This window comes from Vigna angularis, chromosome 6, assembly GCF_016808095.1.
Source record: "Vigna angularis cultivar LongXiaoDou No.4 chromosome 6, ASM1680809v1, whole genome shotgun sequence".
Classification (NCBI taxonomy): Eukaryota; Viridiplantae; Streptophyta; class Magnoliopsida; order Fabales; family Fabaceae; genus Vigna; species Vigna angularis.
In genome coordinates this window covers 21962012-21982260 of record NC_068975.1, presented here as the reverse complement: position 1 = coordinate 21982260, position 20249 = coordinate 21962012, and the positions used below count along the sequence as shown (strand labels likewise).

At 35.5% G+C, this 20249-nt stretch overlaps 1 pseudogene; it reads left to right on the top strand.

Moving 5' to 3' along the window:
• The first annotated feature begins 13039 nt into the window (after positions 1 to 13039).
• On the top strand, positions 13040 to 20249 carry LOC128197386 (phosphatidylinositol-3-phosphatase SAC1-like; annotated as a pseudogene).

Below are 20249 nucleotides of genomic sequence, written 5' to 3'. Positions count from 1 at the left end.
GAACGTCTCAAAAAGCCTCCAGCGCACCTTGCTGATTACGTGTGCAATATGGCCTCCGCTCAATCTTCTTCCTCGTCTCCAGGTATGCAATATCCTATCTCAAACTCTCTTTGCTCAAATCCTTACTCAAATAACCATCTCCATTTCATTAATTCTATTATCAAGCACATTGAACCCACCTCATATACTGTTGCCCGTAAAGATCCCCATTGGAGACAGGCTATGGAGGACGAATTAAAGGCATTAGAGGCTAACAATACCTGGACTTTAGAGTTTTTGCCTCCCGACAAAACAGCTATAGGCTGTAAATGGGTGTATCGTATCAAATATAAATCTGATGGCTCCATTGACTGGTATAAAGCACGTTTGGTTGCTAAAGGTTACTCACAACTAGAAGGATTTGATTTTACTGACGTTTTCGCTCCTGTTACTAAATTAACTACTGTGAGGACTTTTCTTAGTATTGCAGCAGAAAAAAATTGGCCAACTCATCAAATGGATGTTTCCAACGCCTTTTTACATGGCAATTTACATGAAGAAGTTTACATGCAGCTTCCTCCTGGGTTTCGTAAACAGGGGGAGAGTCGAGTTTGTCGACTCAACAAGTCACTTTATGGCTTAAAACAGGCACCTCGCACTTGGTTCACTACCTTTTCGAGTGCTTTGCTTGAGGCTGGCTTTACTCAGTCAAGGGCCGATTACTCCATGTTCTTATTTACCCGTGCATCCCATATAACAATTTTACTTGTTTATGTTGATGATATTGTAATTACAGGTGATGATGCGTTGGTTATTTCACTCTTAAAGAAATACCTTTGCAGCCGGTTCAACATAAAAGATTTGGGCTCATTGAAATATTTTTTGGGAATTGAAGTGGCACGTTCCAAGGCTGGAATTTTTCTTAATCAGCGGAAATATGCATTAGAAATTTTGCAAGACACAGGTCTTCTTGCTAGTAAACCAGTCACAACTCCACTGGATTACAATCACACTTTGGTTGCTGATCATGGTGAAGTCCTATCTGACCCTACTTCATATCGGCGATTGGTTGGTAGATTGTTATACCTTACAGTCACCCGACCGGATATCACTTATGCAGTTAACTTACTGTCACAGTTTATGTCTTCTCCTCGTGACACACACTGGCAGGCAGCACTTAGAGTGGTGAGATATATCAAATCTGTCCCGGACCATGGTATCCTACTCTCATCTAATTCTTCTTTACGCTTGCATGCTTATTGTGATGCGGATTGGGCTTCTTGCCCCACTTCTAGAAGATCAACCACTGGTTATTGTATATTTTTGGGTCCAAGTCTCCTCTGCTGGAGAACCAAAAAGCAGTCAACAGTTTCTCGCTCCTCTGCCGAAGTAGAGTATCGAGCCATGGCACATGCGGTTAGTGAGCTCACATGGCTTCTGTGTGTGTGTGTTTTTTAAATTCAGATTTCAACTACAAACTCATAAATATAACTCGAATTCCCCTAATTTATTCTTCTATCTCTTTCTTCATTGGCACTGAATCAGACGACATTCCTTCATCTGCTCCCGTATAACGAATTATACGATCATCGCACAAACACAAACACAAACACAAACACAAACAAGTAGGGTGAGCTAACATGCAATAAATCATTTATAAAACATGCATAATTACTTTGATACACTCAACAAACATCATATAATAATTATGTCAGACACCCTCATACCATCATACAACAATCACACCATAGACACTCATCCCATCATACCACAATCCCTAATAGACACTCATCCCACAATACCCAATAGTCACTCATCCCACAATACTCAATAGACACTAATCCCACAATACCCAATAGACACTAATCCCACAATACCCAATAGACACTCATCCCACAATACCTAATAGACACTCATCCCATAATACGCAATAGACATTCATCCCACAATACCCAATAGACACTCATTCCACAATACCCAATAGACACTCATTCAACAATACCCAATAGACACTCATTCCACAATACCCAATAGACACTCATTCCACAATACCCAATAGACACTCATTCCACAATACCCAATAGACACTCATTCCACAATACCCAATAGACACTCATCTAGATGATACGTTGATGAGCGGTCACGGGAGGTTATGCACCTGTGATGACTTCTACTTCTTACAAATACACTTCCAAAATACTCCATACCATCCACAAGGATAGTCCTCAACACTATGTCCAAAACCGACACATAGACCAGGACCTCCTGCCCCTCTCACCACATAATTCATCATTCTCTACTTGAGACTGAATGATTATTAGAGTATCAGGATAACCGCCAACAACAGGACCCTCAACATCAACTTATACATTAATACCATATCATTACAGAATCTCTCCACGAGACTCATATCATACTCATATTCCTCACTCATATTATATCATTACAAAATCTCCCCATAATACTCATATCATGTTCAGATACATAAATTCAAATCCAATATAATAAAATACAATCATCACAAAAATCATACAAAATGAATATATCACAAAATAAATTAACAGTAATAAAATATCACTATAAATGGTCACCGGAGAAGAATCAAATGTTTGACGAATCAAACTCACCATAAACGCCAATACATATGACTAGTCACAACTTACTAGATTTGACCAGGGCTGCTCTATGATCAGGGATGTACAAACTCCGGTTTTTAAGATTCCTTTATCCTACCATCACAAATATAACCTTAATATAAACGTTCTGGGGAACAAAGAAGTTGAATTTGGCATAGCCGGTTAGACATCTTCTTATCCTTCCAGAAAGATGAATCCATCACATATTTTATATCAATTGAGTATATTGCATAATAGTTTAACAGTACTTAATCTGTTCAATAGGATTTAAGTTAAAAACCTATCGAGTAGACTTTCAGGAAAGAGAGGTGTGTCACAATGGACAACTTAAGTACCAAGTTTTTCCTTATGCAAAGTGTTCCTCAATTAGTTTTTAACAAATTTCTTATTTACAGATTCAAAACAACAACATATAATATTAACACAGAAATTCAATACAACAAACACTTATGTTTTTCATTAACAATATTCACATAGAATTTCAAGACATGAATAGTAATAAAGCAAATACTAAATCATATTATAAAAGCTTAGAAAGGTTAACTCCCCTACCTCTATTCTAGACTTAGTTTCTTGATCAGAGGTTGTTCCCGGAAAACTTCCAGAATCTCTACACTAAAATCCTTCTTACTCTAAATTCTTCCTAATCTTATGATTTCTCTCTACTTCTTGGTGCAAAATCCCCATCCCCCTTGCTTGGTATTTTTTTTAATTATTATATAATATATATATATATATATATGTATATATATTTTATCATTTCAATCACCGAGAGTTTGAACCCGTGTTCTTGAAATCACCACAATTTTCTACCATTTAAGCTACCAAAATTTCTTATTTAGCTTTTCACATTTTATTTTTACATAAACTTATTAATTATATTTTCCATTCATAAAGAAAAATTTATTACTACTATTAATAAAATTGTTACTATTAAGGTAAATATTTTTCATAGGTCTTACACCCAGCCCACCATAGGTTCGGGCCGGGTTGAGTTTGAAAAAATTGTATTTTTTATGCAAGTCAGATTTCAACCCGATTCATTTAAACTCGGCTCATGCGGGTTGAACCCGTAGTTGACCGGGTTGGCCCACTAACCCACCTACCTAATTTTATTTTATTAAAATTTAATTTTAATTTTATACAAAATATTTATTATTATTTTTCTTTTGAAAAAATTATTTAATTTCCTTAGTTTAAAAATTAATTAATCACCCATGTTGGGAGTAAAATTTGTTTAAATTTGAATTATAGAAAGTTTGTAATTTTTTTATTTAAAAAAATTATAATTAAGTGAGACAATTTACCTACCAGCCCGTGGTGGGTCGGGCCGGATTCGAATTTTTCTGGCTCACTAACAAATGAGCCGGGTTGGGTTGGCTCACTATGTCATCAACCCGTGATGGGCCGGACCGGGTCGAATCGGATGATCTGTTTTGATAGATCTAGTAAAATATAATTTTATGTGTTTATAAAAATTAATTAAAATCTTATGGTAGAGCTAATCACGACTTAACTCTGACCCTAACTCACTTAAGACGAAGTTTGGAGTTGAGACTATTTTTTCCGCACTTAAAGGAACATTCTTAAAGGAAGTTTTTTCAAAAATGAACTAGGATTAGTCAATCTGACACCTCTACTTATCCCCTCACTAAAACCCATATTGGAAACACCATGAGACATACATGTAAAAGTTGGCCTTAAGTATTAAATTTTTTTCTTAACGAGATCTAACAACCAAAGGCCACGACTGTCTAGCTTCTTAGCTCACTTTGTTTATTATGCAATTTGACAACTTTTCATCTCTCACATGATATCAAGCCTAACACCTCATCTTAAACCTTTTTGTTAACATGTTTCTCTATATTAGAAGGCTATTATACCTATTAGCTCTTTCTGTAAGTTCGTCCAGCCAAAAATGTACTGTTTTTTTTTATGTAAAATTGATATGTAATATTATTTAATTGATTATTTTCTTCTATATAGTTTTAGATTGTATTTTTGGGATGTTTGTATATATTTTGAAATTTGTAAATGAAAGCATTTAATGTGTGCTTTTTAGATAAAAAAAAATAATGTATGCTGTACGAAATTTTTTTATGATAATATAATATTATGACTGTTTATAAGTGGTAAAAAATACTTGAAATAATACCATTGTATTTGAAAATTACTTACATGTTTTATAAACAACAATTCAATTAATATAAAAAAAATAAAAATCAATCCACAATCTTATCTCTTTTATGCAAAGAGATAAAGAAAAAAGATAAAATATATTTTCATAATCATTACAAAAAATATTAAATGTAAGAAAAAGAGAGAAAGAGGTATAGTATAAATGTAAGAAAAAAAAAGTAGAAGGATTATACAAAATTAAGAAAACGTTATTAGTCTAAATTAGTGTATAACTATAATCATTAAGGTAAGAAAATAATATAATTATGTTTTTTTTTGTTTTTTTTTATAACTATGTCTTCTCGTCTTATTTAGTTAATTTACTAACTATTATTGCTTGGTGAGGTTACTCTTACGCGTCTTGTTTAATCGTTCCAAGTTATTTAATTAGTGTATATTTTTTTATATGTATTTCTAATTTTAAGTTATAATATTCATTATTTTTTGTTGTTAAATTTGTAAATTCAAAATTTCTCATAATTATTTATGATAATTATTTAAGATAGTGGTTAGTAATATCTTCTCTCTCATATATATATATATATATATATATATATATATATATAGTGATATTAATTTAAAATTAGAAATAATATCATTATTACCTACAAAATAAAGATTTGATGCAATTACGGTGGAAAGTTTGAAGAAGAGAAAGGACAGGTAAAAGAAAAAAAAGTGATGGGAATGAGATTTTACAAAATAAAACTAGTTTTTAATATCTTCTCTTTTTTTTAATTCCCACTTAAGAGGTCCTCCTAAAAGCATATATTTTTCAAAGATAGACTAGAATTAACCTATTGGTCATAAATGAATTTGACACTTCTACTTGTCCCCTCACCAGAACCCATAGTGTTAAAGATATTTATAATAGAGGAGATTCTCAAAAATCAAGGTGTTCAACTAAGGCAAATGAATCCTTTGTTTACAGAAGAGATTCTCAAGAATCAAGGTGTTCGACTAAGACAAATAAGCCCTCTGTATAGCAAAACGCTGGAGATCTTTCATATTCCAACATCTCATTTCAACCCTTAGATCTCTTTAGATTTAACAACCAAAAGCCATTATTCTCTACCTTCTTAACTTCCTTTGTTTTCTGTGCAATCTGAAAGCTTTTCATCTCTCACATCTAATCAAGCTTAACAACTCATCTTTAAATCTATTTGTCAACATGTTTCTCAAGGTTGGAAACCTACTTTACCTATAAGATGAGACCAAAGAAAGACAATTTTTTTTGCACTTAAAGACACCAAACATCGACATCGTTGTGATATCCTCATGACTCCAGTACCGAAATATCGAACCTAAGTCCAGTGTACTATATGTTATTGTAAACTGAAAGCAACTGTCTTAACTGACGAGCTTAAGTCATTGTGTGCTTGTTGCACTTATATAGTCTTTTACTATTTTCTACTTTCACTTAGTTTTGAATAATATAATTTACTTTTCATTTTAATATATGCTCTCTGCTCTCTCTCTCTCTCATCCTCTGCACCATTTTCATCTCGCATACCCTACTTCTGTCAAGGTCAACAGTGGTATCAAGAGCAAGGTTCGAAAACTTGGTGGATTAGTAACCGATCAAGAAGAAATGGCTGGCGTGATACACAGTAATCTTCTGGTGTTCGACGGAAAAGGATTCGACGACTGGTGTGTAAAGATGGATGTCATTTTTAGATTTCAAGAAGTTGATTAAATGGTCAGGAAGGGTTTTAAAGAGTCATTGAAGGGGGATTCTGAAGAAACAAAGCGACAGTGTAAAGAGAACAAGAAATTAGATTGTGAAGCCCGAATGCTGCTACACCAATGTGTGTTGGCCACCATCTTCCAAAAGGTATCAAAGGCAGGCACGGCGAAAGAAATCTGGGACATTCTTCAAGAAGGCTACGGCAATACAGGCAAGGTCAAGAAGATCAAACTATAGTCGCTCCAACGACAATACAAACTCTTAGGCATGGGAGAACAAGAATTGATTGTTGAGTATATAGGCAGGATACAAATGGTGGTGAATGTCATGAGAGCGTGCGACAAGGTGGTAAAGGACAAGAAAATCGTGGAGAAGATTCTTGGAACGCTAACTCCGCAATACGATCATATCGTTGTAGCAATTGAAGAAAGCAAAAACGTGAAAGACATGAAAGTGGAAGAGTTGCAGAACTCGTTGGAAGCCCATGAACAACGCCTGCTTGAAAGAAAGAAAATAAAAAATGAAACGAATTCGAATCAAGCTTTACAAGCAAGAAGAAGCTTTAAACCTAAAGGACAAAGCGTTGGAAGAAGCAGAGGTCGAGCACGGGGAGGTCGAACCGGAGGTAGAAATCCGAATGTCTCTGATCAGAATGCTGAAGAGGAACACAGTGAACACAAAGATGGAAGCAAAAGAGGCGGAAAGCAAATGAGAGGAAGAGGAAGAAAGAATGTTGATAAGAGAAATATCCAATGTTATTCCTGCAGTAAGTTCGGTCATTACTCATCTGAATGCTGGCACAATTAGGCCGTAAAGAAGAACAAGAGTGATGAGGCAAATCTTGCCCAAGATACAGGTGACTCTGATTCAAATCATATATTGTTGAGGTCCATTACTGAATGGGTGTAAACATATGATGAGATAGAATGGTTGTCTTGCCAAAAACCGAGCGGGTGTTGAAGAGACCGGAAGGCTATTTTCGTTTCACCGAACGGGAGATGATGCATAAATCAACCACGAAACTGAACGAACGTTAATCAACAAAGAAGCTGGACGAGCATCAATGAATATTGATGGAGAAACCGAACGGTCATCAACAACGAAACTGAACGAACGTTAATCAACAAAGAAGTTGGACAAGCGTCAATGGATATTGATGGAGAAAACGAACGGTCGTATAACAGAATGGTCATCAACAACGAAACTGAACGAACGTCACACAAGTGTGAACGAGCGTTGCATAAGGGTCAAGAATTTAACACATCAACACGAAGCACGCAAAAAATGACAACTACTAGTACTTAGATACGGGCTGCTCTAATCACATGACAGGCAAGAAGGAGTGGCTAATAGATCTGGATTCTAGTGTTAAAAGCAGAGTAAGGTTTGCTGATAACAGTGTAATAATGGCCGAAGGTGTCGGAAGGATTATGATCAGAAGAAAGAACGGACAACCCGCGTACATGAACAACGTGTTATACGTACCAAACATGAAGAGCAATCTGCTAAGTCTTAGGCAGTTACTTGAAAAAGGATATACTATGAACATGCATCAAAAGCATATAGAAATATTTGATGATAGAAAACGTCTTGTGCTCAAAGCTCCATTAGCTAAGAACAGAACTTTCAAGGTGAAGCTTAGTGCTACAACTATTCAGTGTTTATCATATATCAGTACCGAGGAAGAAGAGTGGTTGTGGCATTACCGTTATGGACATCTAAATTTCAGAAGCTTGAGACAGTTGAAGGATAAAGACATGGTGATAGGAGTTCCTGAGATTCATCCACCAGAGAAGGTGTGTGAAGGTTGTGTAATTGAAAAGCAGACCAGGAAACAGTTTAAGAGAACATCACAGAAGAAGGCAAAGCAATCTCTTGAAGTTGTTTACTCAGACGTGTGTGGACCCTTCGAGCAAGAATCAATTGAAGGTAATAAGTATTTCCTTATTTTTGTTGATGAATGGACCAGAAAAATCTGGACTTATCTGATCAAGGAAAAGAAAAATGTTTACTCAGACGGGTCGGGCCGGGTTCGAATTTTTCTGGCTCGCTAACAAATGAGCCGGGTTGGGTTGGCTCACTATGTCACCAACCCGTGATGGGCCGGACCGGGTCGAATCGGATGATCTGTTTTGACAGATCTAGTAAAATATAATTTTATGTGTTTATAAAAATTAATTAAAATCTTATGGTAGAGCTAATCACGACTTAACTCTGACCCTAACTCACTTAAGAGCGAAGTTTGGAGTTGAGACTATTTTTTCCACACTTAAAGGAACATTCTTAAAGGAAGTTTTTTCAAAAATGAACTAGGATTAGTCAATCTGACACCTCTACTTGTCCCCTCACTAAAACCCATATTGGAAACACCATGAGACATACATGTAAAAGTTGGCCTTAAGTATTAAATTTTTTTCTTAACGAGATCTAACAATCCGGACTTCATGTTTACTCATGCTTTGTCAAATTTTGTGTCATGGTGGAGAAACAATCCGGACTTCATGTTAAACTGCTCGGAACTGACAGTGGAGGAGAGTTCAATTCTCATGAAATGAACAAGTACTGCAGTGACAAAGGTATAATGCATGAAGTAGTAACTCCCTACACTCCACAACACAACGGGCTAGCTGAACGGAGAAATAGAGTGCTGCTCGACAAGACTCGGTGCATGTTAAAATGCAAAAAATTACCAAACTGCTTATGGGGAGAAGTTGTCTCCACATCAACGTATCTTTTGAACAGAAGCCCAACAAAAGCTTTGGAGAATTACACACCAGAGGAGGCCTGGTCAGGTATTAAACCAACTGTTAAACATCTTAAAATTTTTGGCTCAATATATTACAAGCACATCCCATACGCGAAGAGGAAGAAATTAGATGATAGAAGCGAGACTTTTATCTTTATAGGATATCATTCTACGGGTGCATACAAGTTATACAGTCTGGAGAATAGACAAATTGTGATAAGTAGAGATGTTATCGTGGATGAGAGAGCCACATTTGATTGGAAGAAAGCTGAAGTAAATCAGAAATGTGAGATTGGAATGCATGAGAAGTCTGTTGCTACTTCAAGTTGGCTGGAAGATAGAACCTCTGCTGATAAACAAGCTGAGATATGTGATGATATTGATAACAGAAGATCTCAGAGGACGAGATTTCCTTCATCCAGATTAGCTGATTATGAAGTGTTTGCTGACAACGATGCAGTTAACCCTGGAGACCAAGCACACCTTGCGTTTCTTGCTGATGCAGAAATAATCTCCTAGAAGCAAGCACTTGATGTAAAAGAATGGAGAGAAGCCATGATTGATGAACAAAAGGCAATTGACATCAAGTGGGTTTTCAAGACCAAGTATAAGCCAAATGGTGAAATTGTTAAACACAAAGCGAGACTCGTTGCAAAGGGATTTCTACAGAAGCTGGGAATAGATTTCACTGAAGTGTTTGCTCTAGTCGCAAGGTTGGAAACGGTGAGATTGATAGTAGCTCTTGCAAACCTTAAAAGCTGGGAAATACATCAACTAGATGTTAAATCAACATTTTTGAACAGTCCTCTGAAGGAAGAAGTTTATGTCAGACAACCACCTAGTTTCGAAAGGACAGGTAAAGAACATAAGGTCTACAGGTTGAACAAAGCATTGTATGGATTAAGGCAAGCACCACGAGCCTGGAATGATCACATTAACATGTTGCTTCTAAAAATTGGTTGTGTGAAGTGTTTGGTGGAGTCTGGAGTTTAGATAAAATCTACAGCACAACAAAATGCTCTGGTGGTGTGTCTATACGTCGATGATATGCTTGTAACTGGAAACTCTAAGACAGTTATTGAAGAATTCAAAAGAAGGATGAGAGCAGAATATGATATGACTGATCTTGGAAAAATTAACTACTTTCTGGGTCTGGAGTTTACTGAAACTACAAGTGGAGTCTTCCTGCACTAGAAGAAGTTCATCAGTGAAGTCCTGAAGCGTTTCAACACGACCGAGTGTAACAACACTACTATCCCAATTAATGCTAACCTAAAGTTGACAAAACAACTTGATGAGAAAAGCTTGGATGCTTCGCTATACAAACAGATCATTGGATCTTTGAGATATATTTGCAACAACAGACCGGATATAAACTATGGGGTTGGATTACTGAGCAGGTTCATGAATGAACGTAGACAATCTCATATGTCAACAGCGAAACATGTTCTAAGGTACCTAAATGGAACGATCGACTATGGTATTCTATTTCCAAAAGCAACGAGCAACTTGGAGAGTACTCTGGAAGTCTAGAGTGATTCTGATTCGGATACATCTTCAAATATGCGGGAGCACTCATCTCATGGTGTTCGAAAAAGCAAAACGTGGTAGCACTGTCTTCATGTGAAGCAGAGTACATAGCCGCGGCAGAAACAACATGCTAGTGCGTATGGTTGGAAGAACTTCTCATGGACTTAAAGCTTGATTACAGGCAACCGGTTCAGTTGACGATGGACAACAAGTTCGCAATCAGTCTGTCGAAGAACCTAGTGTTCCACAGAAGGAGCAAACATATCAGCACAAAGTTCCACTTTGTGAGAGATTTAGTGAACCAAGGAAAAATTGAACTGGTGCACTACTCGACTGAAGCACAAACTGTTGATATCTTTACAAAGGCCTTTAGGCAAACTAGATTCGAGAAACTTAGAGAAATGTTAAATGTTAAGTCGCTCAATAGTTTAGTTTAGGTAGGCATGTTATTGTAAACTAAAAGCAATCGCCTTAACTGACGAGCGTAAGTCATTTTGCGCTCGTTGCACCGCTTATATACTCTTTTACTATTTTCTACTTTCACTTAGTTTTGAATAATACAATTTACTTTTCATTCTAATATTGACTCTCTATTCTCTCTCTCTCATCCTCTGCACCATTTTCATCTCGCATACCCTGCGTGTGCCAACGTCAACATTGTATACATTCGAGGACATCTTCATCATCCATTCCTATATATACTAAACTCTCATAAAAAAAATATTTTGTAAAAGTGGATATTTTTTCCTTTTAGAATTTTAATTTTTTAATATTTTAATAAGATTTGATATTTTTTATAATTTACTTTATTAATAATATAAGAAAGTATTATACTTAATATATTTAGACGGTTGTAAACAAATTTGGTAAAATTTAATATTTATGGTAAGGGCATGGAATTAGTTGCAAATGATAAAAATAAAACCAATTGTTGAAAATCAAACATGACATTATTATATAGGATTAGTTTTTCTTTCTCCACTCTCCTTATTTCTTCTTCTATCTCAACTTAATACATTTCATTAAAATACCTCTATTATTATTGAATAGGAAGCACATCTCCATTGAAAACTTTTGAAATTATATGTTTTCTATAATTGTTTCAATATAGTCTAATAGACAATATTATCAATTTGTTGTTTCTGAAAATGTAATTGGATCAAACATGACAACATCAAAAAAAGAAAAAAAGTTACAGAAGAATTAATGTATGAAAACGTAATACAAGGAGAATCAAAACTCAAAACTCTTTATTCATTGCTAACGATTGCTGTTCAAATAGAATGACGATTCTCGTATGTATGACCAAATTCCCATCTCTTCCCATAAATGTAACATAACTCCTTCTCACAAATGTATAGGGATAGTAACAGAATTTCTCTTTTATATATATATATATATATATATATATATATATATATTTTAGAGTGAACTTTAAATCTAATAATATGCTTAACAAACTCTAACGTAGTTATGATGTTACGTTAGAAGTAAACTTTTAAGCCTAACTTAATTTTATAAATTTGGTTTATAGAATGAAGTTTCCACTTACTTATAAATTTGGTTTTATATCTAGTTGATGTAAGACTTCCAATAACATAAAAAAACGCTAAGTCAAAAACCAGGAAAAGATGTTGAATGATAACACAATAACCTGCATAAAATGCGTTCAGATCACCCCGTCTTTTCGACAAAGATGGTGCAATGGGGACATTTCTTCCACTTTTTCTCCCCACAACTGTAACAGAACTCCTTCCTTAACAAAACTCGCACCAACACCTGAAAAGATGACCGTGGGGGACAATAACATAATTCCTTCCCTGATATATATACAAAGAAGGCAAGTCAAAGCCCAGGAAATGATAATGAATGATAACACAATAACCTGCATAAAATGCGTTCACATCCACCCATCTTTTCGACAAAGATGGTGCACTAGGGATATTTCTGCCACTTTTTCTATGTAGCCAACTTCGAAAACTTCACATCCATCTCTCTTATATATGCATTAGTTGTTGAGGACTGGACAATCTTCTTTATTCTGTTATCAGTGCTAATTTATGGAGGACTGAAAGTTCAACATGCAATGAACATATATATACATAATTAGTTGCAAGTCTGTTCACATTCTATTCATAACGCTCCTATGCGTTTAGGTTAAGAGCAATCCCTGCACCTCCATATTACCAAAAATATTCTTGTCGATATTTGAAAGCAAGAAATTTACTTAACCGACAATGAACGACGGTTAAGAAATTTACTTAACCGACATTGCCCATACAATGCTTTCTTCAGGAGACATACTTTGCTTTTTTTCATTTTTTACTTTAAAGCCCAGGAGGCTCCGGTGACCTTTTTTGAGACAACGACAGCCTGTGGGTCACACCCAAAAAAATGGACCAGAACTTAAAACTCAGATCTACTCAAATATAGGCCAAACGGGTCGTCACCGACTCTAGGAACAGACTCAGGAGGCTTTGACGACTCTGTCTGTGGCAGTGGCGGCAAGTGAGTTTCACCGGAGGTAGGTGCGTGGGCTATATGCGCCGACGACGGTGGCGGCGAGTGACGGCTTCTCTCCTGGAGCAACGTCCGACGTTGTGGTCGTCGTGTTTGATAACACTCTATATTTACATATTTTTCTTTTGTTAAAAATCACTTCTTAGATTTCTTTAGTTTTTAATTTCTTGGAATTAGGCTATGTTTCTCTTGTAATTATTTAGTTTTGTATAAATTTAGTTAAAATTAGGTTTTTAGATATAATTTTTAGTTTATGTTAATAATTAGAAAATTAATATTTTTTTTTAGAAAATCTTTTGATAAAAATTCTTTTCTTTTATTTGTTAATTTTTCTTTTCTTTCTTTAATTTCTGATTAATTTTTCTTTGTTGCTTGGTGAATCTGATTTCAGGAATTGGGTTGCTATTGCAGAGTGTTGAATTATGCTGTTAGGCCATTGTTGTTGCTGCTGCACTGACTGAACATTGCATTGGAAGATTGGGCCGCTGCACCGAGAAATTGGGCTGCATTTGGATAATTGGAACAAAAACGTTGCTGCTCTTTAGGCATCTCTTCCCTTCATCTTCATTTGAAAAGGGGTAAAAGAAATTCACCCTTGAGCGAGGGCAGAGAGCGAAGTGAAAAGAGGAGCGCGGCACTCTGACCATAGCTGACCGGAGAAGGAGAAGCTGACCGGCGAGCAAATAGAGCTGACCGGAGATGCCACGTGAAGGGCGAAGATTGAAGCGTCCAAGTGAAGCGAGGTTCCCCTCTCCCAATTTTTCCCCTTTCTCTTTTCGTTCTCCAACCCTATAAAAAGGGGTTTTTCTGCATGTAAATAGAGATATAGAGAACACTTCTTCATATACTTTTGAGATACATTTTCAGACGCTCTGTAGATTAGGGTTTTTACGCTTTTCTTAGAGTAGAGATATTGTTCTTGCTTCTGGATTTCGCTGAGACAATTGCGAGAGTGACAGTCGCGAGAATATTGGTGACTTCCGGTATAGTTGTAATCTTCTTTTCATATTAATAAAGTTCTATTTCGTATTCTCGTTTGTGTTGAGATTGTTCTGTGTTCTTGATTTCTGCCATTGTTATGTTTTGAGAAAATGATTTGGATTCTGATTCTCTGCAATTTTATGATTTCTTTCGGAATTAAATGTCTCCATAGTGAGCATTTTTCATTGAGATGTCTTCTCGTCGAGAAAAGTCCAATGCATAAAAATTGATTCAAATTTGTGTTTCTTGAATTTGTTTGTGAATTTTAGATTGATGAGCTTGATTGGAAAAATGAGTGGAAAGAGTTAAATTAAAGTTCTGAAATATGAACTAGAATACCTTGGATTGGGATTCACATTATCATGATGTCTTCTTGAGAACTCTAAGCACTCTTTTATTCATATCAATGTACATTCACCTATGAAATCAATTCTGTCTTTGCTTTTGACAGTGATAGTTGAAGTTCAGTTTGAGTTTTGATGTTCCAGTTGTTTACTTTGAGTATTTTAGAATTTATGATCTGCTTTACTTCTGTTTCAGCCTTTACATTCTTGTTGATATGATGCTTTTCAATCTTGAGTTTTAAGTTCTTTTCAGTTTGGTTTTATTTCTGATTTTGTTCCAGTTTTAGTATATAGGTTTTGTTTTGGATATAAATAGGTTTAATCTCTTCATTACTTTAGCTTAGGTTTTATTTCTTTATTTTCTTCCTTCTTTTATTTTAAAACAGATTATAGTTTCGCTTTTCTTAATTTTTAATTTCTGTGTTTTTATTTTAAATGTCCCCACCTGTTTAGTAGTAGTTAGTAAGTAAATAATTAGTAAATAAATACAAGACTTAACTCTACATTTTAAAACTTAATTTTGTTGAGTCCTAGGATTGATATTCTGGTTGCCTTATGCTACATTAGTGGGGACCAGATTTTGTTCTGATTTTAAGCGACAAAAATCAGTTTAACAGTGTTGGGCGCATCTTTCTGCCCTATCAATGACCCCAACCGGCAACGGTGACAATGGTGGTAGTCGGACAGCGGCAGCGGCGCGACTTGTGCAGCGGGATGGAGCTCCAAGATCAGAGCTCTGACACCAAGTAGAAAATAGGACTGATTTTATTATTCTTAATCATGAAAAATACATTTTCATATCCTCTATTTATAACAATCAAATTCTCCTAAAAAGAGAAATAGGAAAACTAAGGAAACAAAATAAAATAGAAGATTATACATCTATTTTCCCTAATTAGGAAGATTCTAAAGATGTCTTCTGTAATTACAATAGTAACTAAGAAAAAAATTCAAACGAGAACCTTGCTCTAATACCCAATGATACGATCTTGTTTAGGAAAAAGTATGGAGAATAAAGAATGCGGAATAAGAGAGATGGAGATGCCACAATCTAATCTAGCATATTGATAAGTTAAGTGAAGATTTGCCACAAATATCTTAGTCTTTGATAAGAATTAAAGTTCTAATACAAGAACGAATAGAATCTTTTCTCAAAAAATACAAATGCATATAATATGACTCAAGTGTTTACATCAATTTTTAGTATCTCTATATATAGGTATATAAGTTTAAAAATACCTCGAAATCCTAAAATAACGCCCACAACACAAAAATAACAGAAAATGAAAATTACAGATGCAAACTTTCACTTTCACTTAGCGAGGCCCACTCGCCTAGCAAACACTGATTGGGTCGCCCAACAAATTTATTTTGTAAAATTAAAATAAAATTAAAATTTATTTAATTTCTTAAATTATTCTATAATTGTGTTCATGATCTTCATGTTCTTTATTTTCCTCCTTTATGGAATATTATAAGTTTGATGGAGATGTGTTATCTTTGACCTTGTCATAGATCCTTTGAATGACAAATATTCTTCCTCAAGTTCTTCTCATATATGTTTAGGAGATAATACTTTATCATACCCTCTTTCTTGAAGAGAATTTATTCTCAAATTTGTACCACTTGAAGATTCCTTATCACGTGAAGTGTGGCCTAGGACCAAACAACAAACGAAACCGTAGAACTAACAGCTCAAACCTATTACTAAGAATATCAATCTTTGACTGGGTTTGTCTGTGTACTGGGCTGGGCTGACAGCCCAACAGAATGCTACTGCAGTTTTATTTTATCATAATTGTAAAAGTGCAACATGTTGCTTTAGAGAAGGGAAGTTCTATTTATGTTTTCAACTAATTCTTTATTTTGTTAGGGATGCTTCACTGAGAGATCTGAGAGCTAGTTCTGGTGATATTGTGAGGATTGGGAACAGTAATGAAATGATAAACTCTGTGGTTAACCGAGACAAAGAGACTGACACTAACCATCAGAATAAAAAAGATAATTTTAGTAGTGATGCACCACATTTTCAGAGTGGAGTTCTTCGTACCAACTGCATTGACTGCTTGGACCGTACAAATGTTGCCCAGTATGCATATGGTCTTCAAGCTTTAGGACGCCAGCTCCATGCAATGGGTTTGACTGATGTGCCCAAAGTGGATCCTGATAGTAGTATCGCTGCAGCTCTAATGGATATGTATCAAAGCATGGGGATGCTCTTGCTCAGCAGTATGGTGGTTCAGCAGCTCACAATACTGTATGACATATTTTATGAGATTCTCCTTCACAAATATCTAGTCTCCGTCTTCTTCTGCTGTTTGCTGTAATACATGTGTGTATATTTTGGTGAATGACAGGTGTTTCCGGAGAGGCAGGGAAAGTGGAAAGCAACAACACAATCAAGAGAGTTTTTGAAGTCCATAAAAGGATATTATAGCAATTGTTACACAGATGGTGAAAAGCAAGATGCAATAAACTTGTATTATTCCTCTGTCCCTTGGTTAATCTAGTGTTGAATAAATAATTAATATTTTAAATATTTAATATATTGTTCTTTTTCCAGATTTTTAGGTTACTTCCAACCACATGAAGGGAAACCTGCTCTGTGGGAGCTGGATTCAGATTATTATCTCCATGTATCTGGGGTTGGGGATGATCTAATTCCTGAGAAGTGGTGAGTCATCCTAGTTAAATTGGCTGATATTAAAATCCATTAGTGACATGCACATGCTTCTATGATATTTAGAATTGATTTTCTCATTTCTTTTGTATGTAAATACAGTTTCTATTGTTTATTTTCCCTATCAGTTCATATTTTTTTCCTGAATTTTTCAGTTCTGAACCGAATCCTAAGCCTTCTGAAAGTGGTGGAATAGTATTCACCCCAATACCCCGCTTGCAGAGAAGACTTTTTACGGATAAAGTTGACATCGTTTGACAAGTTAATTTTGAAGACCTGTAGTACAATTAAAAATGTAAGACTATGCTCTGAACCTGATCAAAGACCAGGTGGGAGTTCCGGAAACAGTGGAGTGGCACCTGATGCAGCGTAATTTCTCTTATTCTGAGTTGCTGTTTAATGATTTTATTTCTCGTTTATTGTACTTTTTATAGACTGCTTCCCTTTTCTCGTGATTTTCTGACATGCATATGTAAATATTAGAAATTTTATTGCCATTCCACTTAAAGACCAGTTCCTGTAGCTTTGGTTCTTATTATAAGACAAAAGTAGCTGATTTTGTCTCTCCCTGCTTCTTAGTACTTACTTGACCGGTTTTATCATTTCAAAAATAATTTGTTAGGACTGGAAATGTGGGCTTACATTTTGAAACTAGGCCCGGGATTTGGAGAGTGCAGGAGAGGAGAAACAAGGGTGTGAATAAAAATGCTGATGTGGCAAAGGGTGTAACAAAATTAGTTAAGGTGTGAGAAGTAGTGGGAATATAAATGGGAGGAGAATGAGAAGAGAGGATACGAAAATATATTGTGGAATTCTGTTATGGCTTGAAGGTGCTAACTTGTCTAGAGGATGCGGCAGTAGAAATCACCATCCTACTGTATTTTCTGTTGCATTTTTGAAATAATCCATATATTCTCTCATTTTCCCTGTTTCTTCTTCTACTTTTTGGGTCTCTGACATAATTGGTCCGCATGCCATATTGTCCTGTGCTTTTTAGCTTCTGTCCCTTCAACTAATTTTCTATCAATGCTCAGGAATCTAATTGACATAGTTTTGTTTGATTGGTTTATGAAGGCCTATTAAATTTTGTGATTATGATTGAATAATTCACCGCATGTTCAGTTCAGATTCTAACTAACACAAGCAGCAAAAAGTTGGATTCCTTTCAATCAACTTCCTCTGATGTCAAACAACATCAAATAGAAGCAATCCATTAATCCGGTTGATAATTTTGGTAGATTATTTAGAAGACAATCTCTCTTGAAAGTAAGATTAGAATCACCATTTCTAGATGAATGTAATTTCTGTTTAAACTTAGTTGCCATTTAAGCCATTCCTTCCACCCTAACCATATACATCATTTTGTATGGAAATAGTGGGTAGAATTTCTGACTAGTGTGAGATGCAAAAGCTATTCAGTGATCTAAGTAACTTGAGGTAACACATGTCGAGACAATGATTGTTTGTTAATCCCCAGTGAGATACAGCTAAAAAGCCCGAATTGGCTTTTTGGCCAGAGAAAGTACGAAGAGGGTTCCTCTGCTGCAAAAGTAGCTTCTCATGAAACTGACGTTGAAGGATCTCATGCTAATGGATTTTGTGACTTGAATTGGCTTTCTTCTGGCAGTGATATGAATGAAGAGGATGTTTTCCAAAGGTATGTATCTTAAAAGTTCATTATCCTTGTGTGACTTCATTGCACCTTCCATTTTTCCTTTGATTATCAGTATCCCATTTGATTATTTTTCTGTTGGCTAACGTTTGCACTGTAGGTCGCTATAAAACTCATTTGTATGTTTACATTGTGCGTTGTGATTTTTTTAGCTCTAGACAGAGCTGCCATGCTGATAATGGGGAACAGGCTTGGTGCATTTGAATTTGATCCGTTAAGTTGAGCTGGTGCTCTTAATATTTTAAGTGACCACGAATAATTGTAAACTTGTTTATTTTCTACAATTAAGAAGTAAGTTCTTGCTACAGTTGGTTTAAATTATAATGAATGAAGGATTTCTTTTAAAAATTTATGAAGTGCTTGTCTAGGATCTACGGTATTTATAACTACCTGAAATCCCATTCTTCATTGGTTGGGAATCCAGTGTTGTCTCTTCCGGCATATTAACACTGTAGACAGTCCCACAATCTTTGTTCTCACTTGATGCCTTTAGCTTGTTCAGTTTACAGATGATGCTCTTTTTATACTTTTAATCTGGTAGGTACCTTGCAATGACCTCAGCAAATGAGGCGAATGGGTTGTATGGAGGTAGTCTCCTCGGCGATCAAGATGAAAGCAGTGAGATATATAAACATTATGCCGAGCTATGTCAGGTATGTGCTTTAACCGTGAGAAATATAAACATGCCCACATAACTAGTACTTTGTATCTGGACTTATGTATGAAACACTTACCATTGCTTGCTTCAAAGAAAGCGCTGTCAGAGGTACAAATCTCTCCTTTAGTTTAAGTACATGCTGGGTTGATTGGCATGTTATATTTTTAATAAGAAATGACAAAGAAATAAATATGAAATGAAGCAGATAAAATAGCATCTTTATTAGGATGTGATATGCATGTTTGCTGCCAAAATGTAGTTTTTACCGCCTTTATCCTTGGCATGCATGCAGGGACCTGCCATGGAACTTTTCCAAAATGACTTTGAGAGGGAGCAACACTACGCAGATGCTTTAAGCACGAGTTCATATGAAATTGTTAATGATACTAGCGTTGCGACAGAAATGGAAGCAGCTCTAAAGGAGTATGACCAAGTTGGTGCGGACCTTGGGATCATTCCCAGATCTTGTAAATTCTTTGCCGATGATCCGAGTTGGCTTACAAGATGGTTAACTGGGGAAGAAAAACTACAAAGGATATGATGGGTTATTATTTTGACATGTATAATTTGAACATTTGTTTCTGTACTATTTTAACTCGTAGTTCCTTATACAAAAGACGTTGTCAGTTTTCTTATCA